This window comes from Alligator sinensis, unplaced genomic scaffold (assembly GCF_000455745.1).
Source record: "Alligator sinensis unplaced genomic scaffold, ASM45574v1 scaffold919_1, whole genome shotgun sequence".
NCBI lineage: Eukaryota > Metazoa > Chordata > Crocodylia > Alligatoridae > Alligator > Alligator sinensis.
The window spans coordinates 1,026,109-1,035,547 of record NW_005842191.1 but is presented as its reverse complement, the minus strand read 5'-3'; the positions used below and the strand labels follow the sequence as shown (position 1 = coordinate 1,035,547).

The following is a 9,439-nucleotide window of genomic DNA, read 5'->3' as shown; positions in this document are numbered from 1 at the left end:
AGCAGGAAGCTCAGAGGCAGAAATGGACAGTGCCTTAAGTAAGGTCTCATAGCACCCCAGCCCTCTGTAGGTTTCACAGGACGGGCTCATGCCACATGGAGCCAAATTTTGCATCTGGGATGTCAGCTGTAAAATCTGCCCCTATGTTGACTTCCCAGACCCAGAGCACAACAGCCTCCTGGTCCCAAGGAACCTAGTGGTGATGCTGGAGAGCAGCTCCACTGCTTCTTTTCTCTCATCCAGGAGGCTGCAATAAGGGGGGTTCGCATGATGCTGCAGTGCAGCTGTGCCCATCCTCCTACCTTCACCTCCACAAGTGACGTGGGGGCCAGCACTCTCAGGCGCTCACCTGCAATGAACAGAGACTTTAGTTTGATTCCCCTCCAAAGGAGACCACCTCCCCCCCAATGCACACCCCTCTTCCAACAAGATCCCTCAGGGCTGTGTGAAGCTTCTCCAGAGAGTCACAATCCTCCATCTAGGTTCCAAAATGTTGCAAGCAAGCCCAAATTTGTGTCAATGCCAGAAGTAGCTGCAGTGCTGGGAGGGGGGAAGCATAGAACAGGGTGATTGTGCCTTACCTAAGGTCACACAGGGGGCTTATGGCAAAACCAGGGAGCAAACCCCACTCCTCCAAGCCCCAGCTGTGCTTCCAGGATCAGCCAGCCTGTCATCAGTGCACTGCAGAGGCAAGACTGGCAGAAGAACCCCCAGGACCCAGGTTATCAATGAAGGGAAGCTATGTCAATACCATGGGTGGGCCCAGTTCAGAAATGAGAATTTACTGGACTTCAGCAGCTGTCTTTTTGGGGAAATGGCATTTGATGAATAAAAGACCAACCATCAGGACAGCAGGAAGTGTGGGGCATGGCCTGGAGCAATCCAAGGAGAAGCAGGACTGTCTTTCAGCCCAAAGTGGTTAAAGATAAATCCTTGCCTTCTTGTTCCCAATCCCACACTCATGTTTTGGGAGGGAAACCTCCATGCCTGTGCTGCATTTGGTGGGAAGGAGCTACGCTGATTCCAGGACTTCTAGAGTATTGTGAGTTGTGTGGGCACAGCTGCAGCATGCCAGGTAGATGGCTCTAGGGACAGGCTGCTAAGTTAAGACTCAGAGGACCTGGTTTCTATTCCTGGTCCTACATTACTGGCAGAGTAAGTCACTGCTCTTCCATGCCTCAGTTTTCCCCATCCCTAGAAGAAAAGGATGATAATGACCTCCCTAGCAATGGACTCTGAGATCTTTGTAGAGAATCGCCATTGACTGTTAAATTATTGTTAGAAGAGAAAACCTTTAAGCCAGCAATTCTCAGATAGGGTGCCATGGCCTCCTGGGGTGTGTTGAGATCCTTTCAAAGGTGCCTCACAATGTTAGCACTGGTAGTTGTACAAACATGATTCACGAGATACACCCAGAAATTTCAAACAGGAATCCATAGTGTTAAAACATTCTGACTTGTTGTGGTCTTCCAAATTCTTTGTAACATAATACTTGCTCTAGTACTTTTTTGAGTCAAAAAACAAAGGAAACTAAGAGCCAGCATTTTCTGAGGGATGCTTCCAGTCTATAAAGGTTGAGAGCCACTGCTTTAGGCAGTCAAGCAGACTCAGCACCTCTGTAAGACTAACCAGCCCTGTCGCTTTGCTTGAGAAGGGGTTTGCCCAGTTTTCTGTGCTACATACCAGTCTGGTCTCCTTCAATCCAGCTGGAACAGGGGTGAGCAACCCTTTCCCACAGCACAAAATCCATATCAGTGTGGGGACTATTTGCATTGCTTTGCATTGAGGCAAAGGGCAGCGCGCAGCAGAAGAGAGCAAAGCTGATCAGCTCTGCCAAAGATCTGGAACCCAGAGACAACTCCCAGCCAGCTCCAGCCCCAGCTCCCTCCTACCTAGCTGAAAGGCAACCCAGGGACCACAGGTCCAAGCAGGGAGAGCAACACACTGCCCATCAGGGGACAGAGGTTCAAATTTCAGCAGTGCTGCCACCAGCTCTGTGACTTTGGGGAAAACCCAGCCTCCTGAACCCTGGCACCTGCTTCTGAACAGGGAACTGGCACTGCCTGCCCACCCTTGCAAAGCACCCTGGAGCCCCCAGAAAAGAGCCCAAAGCAGTCTCACCTTACTCCTGCTGTAAAATCCGACTGACCTTCTGCTGAGCCGGCCTGGGAAACACCCCTGGCTCTGTACAGATAAACCAGTTCCACCCTCCGCACAGCCAGGAGCTCACTCACTACTCAACTCCACCCTCCAGCTCCCTAACAAAGACAAAAGTCACTAGGGTTTAATTAGGGCAATCAAACTCCCCTTCTCTCTTGCAGCTGAGCCAGGCTGTGGAGCAGTCCCTGCCACCCCTCAAGAGGCAGGGAGTGGCAGAGCCTAAGCACTACCCCAGGTCTGTCACTGATTCACCTTATGACCTTGGAGGAGGCACATTCCTGTCTCCAATCAGCCTCATCAACAAGGTAAAGCAAGTGTCTTCCCCCTGCCTGCCAGGTGGGTGCACAGTCTGGGCTGTTAACATCTGTTGCACACACAGAGGATTATTAGCACAAAGTCTAGCCCAGGTGCCAGGACCACAGATGGGAATGGGAGTCTTCCCAAAGATCCCACAGGGCTCTCAGTCAGGTGCTGGGTCACAGATTGAAATCACAGCAGCAGTGCCCCTGGACTGAGCACATGTAACCTTCTTGCCAGGCACTGTTTGGCACCAAGTAGGGCCAAGTCCAATTCCTATGAAATAGAACAGGATCATCTCACACAGGCACCCAGGGGAGCTAAAGCATCTCAGCTGGGCCTAATGATAAACACTGCTTCCCCACCTGCAAGCAGTGAATCCTGGGGACCAGCAAGTGAGCCCCACCACTGCATGGAGTTGATCTTCATTCAGCTAATGGGAACTGGAAGCTCTGTGTGTGTGAGGTAGGTCCTCAGGATGCTCTTGCTGGTGCATCACTCTAGATCTCTTGCTCAGACCCTGTCTGTGGGCCCCCCAACACCTTGCTGGGTCTCTGCAGTGGGCCTGCCTCCCTCTCCTGGGATAGTAGCCTCCACACCATAGGAGCAGGGTTCACTCTAGGTCAGTGTTTCCTGAACTTTTCCTTAGCATGACCCCTTTTATGGCCCCATTTCCTCAGCATGGCCCCTCACTCCCAACCCATGGCCCCCAACTGCCACAACCTCATCCACTGATGTTGCAACCCCATTTGGGATTGTGACCCATAGTTTGGGAACTGCTGCTCTACGTTCTCACTGGCTTCTGCAGCAGCTTCCCAGAGGCTCATGACTCAGGTGTGACTTACCTGAGGCATTTATTCAGTGAAATACATATTCAGGGGCATGTGTGCCCTGTTGCAAAGTGGGTCCTCCCTCCTCACCTTCCTCAGTTGCAGGAGTTCAGCTCAGCTCTGCCTGGGGGTTGGCCGGGTAGAGTTCAACCCCCTCCCCTGCCCCATAGCACAGCTGAGCTGCCTGGGAAGGGCTGGGTGGAGGACAGTAGAAATGGAGTCCCTGCCTCCCAGAGGAGGGAATTAGGCTGGAGGGGTGGCTGTGGGCTGCCCAGAAGCTGACACAGGTGCTTACATAAAGACTGAGCAAGCAAGGGAAGGTGTAGTCTTGTGCATCCCAAGGTGCATTTGCACAGCAGACACTGTCTCATTGCACCCTGCTGTGCTCTGCTAGCCTGGAAACTGGACAGGCCACTGGGCAAGTCGATGGGTCTCCACCAAAGAGGTGAATCACCATGGGAGCTCAAGTCATCAGGGACACCTTTAGAGCACAAGGTCAAGACTTCCAAGAAGCCGTCCCTGAGAGGCATGGATTATTTACCTGGCAAGGGACTGTACAGGGAACGAGCTACAGAAAAAGGCAGGGGAAGCAGAGAAGCACAGAGACCCATCCAGCCCCATGTCTGTGGGTGGCATTCCACCATCACCCTGAAGCAGTGTGCAAGGAGGGGAGGGAGTTTGTGCTGGCAGCTTTCCATTGGCAATACGTAGCGGGTGCACACAGGTGCACATGCATCCCCTGAGACTGGCCGTATCGTCCCTGAGATTGGCTGCTGCCGGTGGCATCTGCGGGCAGTCACTGCTCGCCACCCCGCCCCCCTCTGCCCCGCCACTGACACTGCCAGCAGTCTGTGGGCAGTCACTGCTTGGCACTTGCCACTCCCCACCCACACCGCTGCAGCCACCTACGGTGGTCCCCGCTCGGCCTGCCCTCACCACCAACATCACTGTGGCTGCCAGCAGGCAGTCCCCACTCACCACCACCACCACACCTCCACCACCTCCTGCGGGCAGTCGCTGTGCCCCCTCAGCCTCTGGAGGCACAGTGTTCATGGACAAGATCTCCCAGGCCATTGACACCAACAACAACCGCCTCAATGCCAGCCCAGGCCTCATGGAGGGGGTGCCGGGAACAGCTGGGGGAAAGGCATAGGCACTTGGGCATGCGTACCTCCACCACCTGGCCCCTGCCCAGCTCCTATGAAGATCAGCAGTGTTGGGAGGAGAAACCCTACAATAACATACCGCCATGCCCTGCTTCCAACTGAGAGCCAGTGGTGGGCACACGCCGTCCAGCTGCAAGCTCATCTGGCCCTCCAGATCCCCCAGGGTGGCAGGAGCCGTTCCAGCTGTGCCTGCTGTGGTGCTCAGGGAGCTGGGGGCTGTGTGGGCCCAGGTGCTGTGTTGCTGGCATCCAGGCTGGTCCCAGCTAGACCACGATGTGACAGTGCTGTGTGTCTCATTGTCCTCTACTGCGTGGAAATCGGTGCTGTCCTACTGTGTGTCATAAGCCTGATACTGCTGGCAAGCGGTGGTGATTCCCCTTGGGCTCCAGCTGGTGCAGGCCTGGGGCCCGGAACAGCTGCCTCACTGTTCGCAGCATGGTGTGGGAAGATCTCGGACTCAGGAGTGGTTCTTAGACTGAGATCCTGGAAGGTTTGTAGATGCCGAACTTCCCCACTTGGGCTGCCAGGTGCCTGCAAACCTTCCACAGGCTGCAGAATGCCTCTGGCATGGGGGAGAGGGCATGAGTGGGTGAATGTGGGGGGTCTTCAGAGGTTTTGATTGCTGTGGGGGTGGGCTGGAACTTGGTGTGACTTTTGGGGATGGGTTATTTAATTGCTTTGAATTTAAATTAAATATTTCATGGGAGTGGTGAGGGGTAAACCAGCCGGAGGGGGAGCAAAGCCTGTGTCCATGGGCAGAGTGCCCACAGACAGGGCTGCCACATGGATAATGCCCATGGAGTGGGGGTGCATTGTCCACACAGCTGGCTTTCTGGGGAGAGTGAAGCTGGGAGTCCAGACCCTCCCTATTCCCTTCAATCCCCCACCCCAAGAGACCCAGCTCCTAGTGGTCTGTGTTTCTTCCTCTGACACCATTGCAGTATTATTAGTGATGGACTGATTAAGCCCTGCACTGCTGGGTCTCCTAGGCATGTGCCCGGGGGTGGGGGAATATCACTGAGGTAAGGAAGGCATGCAGGGGGTGAGTCCAACCACCTCACTGGGGTTGTCTGACCTTCAATTGTCTTTCCTGCCTAGTGCAGGGGGGCTGGACCCGATGATCTTGCGAGGTCCCCGCCAGCCCCTAACATTCTATGAATTTATGAACCCCGATGCCCCCAGAAGATCTAGATGCACTCAGTTACCCCCGTGCCTTTTCCCTGTATAACGTGTTCACTTTGCTCTGGAAACCACAGGGAACCTGGCACTGAGTAAAACCAGGAGCATTTACCTTCTCGTGGCTGTCTGAGGGCAAGGGACTGTTCTGAATGCATTGTGTTATGGCCATTCCTGCTTCCCATGGGGACATGGGAGTTTGCACACACACAGATATCTACACATGTAAAGTACATGCATGCACACACAAGTACATGATGCACATATACATGCAGATGAGGTGCACATACAAGTAAATCCATGTACACATGCGTGCATACCTGTGCGTGCACACACATGTACATGATGCACACACACATACCCTGAGGCTGCTCTAAGTGGTGTCCACCGGGACTAGGAGGAGGCCAAAGCGGCTTCTTGAGCTGCGACTGAAGAGTTTACCTGGAAGCGTGACTACGGGTCCTCACCCCTGCCCTGTTCCTGGCAGGGACCAGATGTCCCTTGCAGCACAGCAACATCAGGCTCCATGATTCAGTTGTCGGCAGTGTGACTGCCCTGCAACATTGACACCCGAAGTTGGATCTCTGAGTGCAGCCCGTGGGGGTGGGTTTATTCTAATGGTAAACCCTGGGGTCCTTTCCGTTCACCTGGACCACAGATGGGACAAGGTCTTCAAGCTTTTCCCTACCCTGCAGGAGGGAACCCTATGAGTTCCCCAAAACAGCAGGACTCCAGGAGCTTAAACGCCCCCTGAAAGCTGCAAGGCTGGAGTGTGTAGGGCAATGCAGCCCAGGAAGCAAGAGGAGCCTGTCCAGGGGCTTCCTCTCCAGAGCCACAGCATCAGGCCAGCTGTGAACTCCCAGCTCAGCTACGGTTCCTGAAGACCACAGCCATGCTGCAGATTATAGTACAAGTGGCTTTTCAGGCTTTGTTGGCCCTAGGGGCAGATCCTCATTCACCCAGAGGCATGAAGGAGCTGATTGCAGCCTCCTGTGTCTTTGTCCCCTTGTCAATTATGGCTATTGTATTATATACTAGTGCCCTTGTAAATTGTGGCTACACAAGCAGGACAAATCCCAGACTCCAATTCTCATGCCAAATCCAGAGCAAGAGTATCATCAGTGCCCTGCAGCCTCTGAAACACATGGGGAAATGCTTTCCCTCATCCCTTTCCCTGTACAACCTGTTCACTTGCTCGTGGTACAACCCCAGTGAAATCTGGGCTGTCACAGAAGACGGGGCCCAGATTTTAGCACGGCTTGATCCAAAGCACTGGTGCCTGATCTCTTAGCAATTGGATGCCAAGATCCACATGCCTTAGTGTCACTACACAAACCTGCTTGCAGACCAGCTGCAGTTACATTTGACAGGACAGACCCTTGGAGTCTCACTTTCACCTAAAAATGCAGGGAGAAACAACCCACTTGTCTCTCCAGCCCCTTTTCAAATGAGGTGGCTTACACAAGTTTTTGGAGAATACAGATAATATAATTCGATGCCTTGCGATAAGCACTGATGATCACAGTCAGGTGCATCTGCTATTCTAGGAAGTGCTTGGTAACAGCTAGCAATTAGCCAGCTAAACAAGACCCAGGAGATAAGCAAGCAGGAAGTGTTGCTATCATAAGGCAAGAGGAGATTGTAGCTAGTCAAAAGCACAGGCTGCAGGGGCAAGGTCATCTAATTTAACTTGGGTGCAGACTCGTGTAACTCTCACTATTATCATGTTTACGCCTTCTCTAGCGCAAACCTGTGATCAAGGGTGCAGTGAGCAGCACTGGACCTAAGGAGCAAAGCTCCTAATGGCAAAAAAAAAACTTTGCACCTAATGATACAAAGCTGCTTGAACCAGTCTCTGGCTGCAGCTCTGCCTCAGTTTCCCCCTGACTCATTTCTATTTAGACCGGTGATATTCAAGGAAGGGACTGAGGCACCCTGGGGTGCCATTCGGGGTGCTGCAGAGGCCACCTACAAACCTTGTTAGGTGTTAGGGCAACATTGGCCCAATCCTCCAATGTGCCGAGGTCACTCTGAATCCTAGTCCTACCCTCCAGCATATCTACTACTCCCCCCCAGCTTGGTGTCATTTGCAAACTTGCTGAGGGTGCACTCCATCCCATCTTCCAGGTTGCTGATAAAGACATTGAACAAAACTGGTCCTAAGACTAACAAGGTGTGTGGGTGGTCCCTGAAGATCACCAGACGGGCACCCCTGGGTGCCTCAGTCCCTTGGTTGAGAATCACTGCCTAAATAGAAATGAGTCAGAGGGGAAACCGAGGCAGAGTTGCAGCTACAGACCGTGGTTCAAGCAGCTTTTCGTCATGTCATGGGAAAGGACAAAGAGGAGCCGTCCTGGGTTTCTATGTCACTCTACTGTTTTTTCCCACTGCTGCCCAACAGTGGCAGCAACGGTAAATTAGTGGGCTAAAAGCCCAAGGCCCAAGTCATCAAATAGGTCTACTCTGGTTTTGTGCCTCTGTGAAACAAAACATCATTTCTGAGAAGCCAGAGATCAAATGGAGGTGTTCCTGGTGGCACAAGTCGCAGCTGTATATTCAGTGCGGGACAGAAAATGGCAGGAAAATAACGTGTTCTTCATTCCTTATAGGGCCAGTTTAAAATCCGACCCCCAAGGTGCTTGGTGCTGTCCAAACTCACAGTGGGAGATGGTCATGACCCTGTCAGTCTAAATGCACAGTGAGTAGCAGGGGAAACTGAGGCACTGAAAGGGCCCAGATGTACCCAATTTATCTCAGTTGGTCCAAGGCAAAGCAAGGCGCAGTGCTGTTCCTCTAGCCCTGCTGTGCAGCCATGTCTGGGGTGGACACAGCTGCACATCTGCATGATACATCAGGCCCTGCACAAGTGACACAGTCGAACGAACCATAAAATCACAGGTGATAGAGTTATGAAGTGACAGGATTTGGGATTAGTTGGGAAAGCACGCAAGAAAATTACCCCCTTGACTCATGAACAGCAGTAAAATGGGAGAGAAAATAGGATTATAATAAATGGGGCGGGGATTTGGTCTCAGTGACACTTGCTTGTTGCAATATTGTCACCCACCAAATTCACTTCACACAGACACAAATCGGTCCCTTGTGGCGCGCGCTTAAACTGGTCCCTGTGAAGAATGTGCTTGGCACTGCTGATCCCAGAGGCTTAAAAGGTCTTCTTGAATCTCAGTGTAATCAAGTCAACTAACACCCAGGAAAAAGCCAACCTATTAAATGGGTACTTTGCATCAGTCTTTCATCAGTCCCATGGGACGCCCATGCCCACTATGGGGCAGGGAGGCTTGGGTGAGGGAGATTCCCTGCCCTCCATCAATGCTGACCTCATGAAGGAACACCTTGAGAGGCTGGATACCTTCGAGTCAGCCGGCCCTGACAATCTACACCCCAGGGTACGCAAGGAGCTGGCGAGCATCATAGCCCAGCCTCTGGCACAGAGCTTTGAGAACTCCTGGGGCTCTGGTGTAGTGCCCGATGACTGGAAGAAGGCCAATGTGGTGCCTATCTTCAAGAAAGGGAGGAAAGTGGATCTGGCAAACTATAGGCCCATCAGCCTGACCTCTATGCCGGGGAAGGTCTTAGGAAAGTTTATTAAAGAGGCCATCCTTAATGGACTGGCTGACACCAACATCCTGAGGGATAGCCAGCACGGGTTTGTTGCAGGTAGGTCTTGCCTGACCAATCTCATTTCCTTTTATGACCAGGTGACCTATCACCTGGACAAGGGAGAAGAGATTGATGTCATATATCTTGACTTAAAAAAAGCCTTCAATCTGGTATCCCATGATCACCTCT

General features: G+C 52.6%; 1 protein-coding gene across 5 annotated transcripts in view; it reads right to left on the bottom strand.

Annotated features, from left to right (window-relative positions):
• Positions 1–3,367, bottom strand: part of LOC102387857 (myosin light chain kinase, smooth muscle-like) — a 19,945-nt gene extending 16,578 nt beyond the window's left edge. For 3 of the 5 annotated variants that reach the window (XM_014521186.2, XM_014521190.2, XM_014521189.2), the window contains exons 1-2: positions 2,122–2,368; positions 303–349 (exon numbers count right to left, since the gene is read on the bottom strand). The gene's annotated coding sequence lies outside the window, so the exon portion shown is untranslated. Of the gene's footprint in view, positions 1–302; positions 350–2,121; positions 2,369–3,302 lie in introns of those variants that run through there. The other 2 variants (XM_014521188.2, XM_014521187.2) reach the window with 2 other exon arrangements.
• Between the last annotated feature and the right edge of the window lie 6,072 nt (positions 3,368–9,439).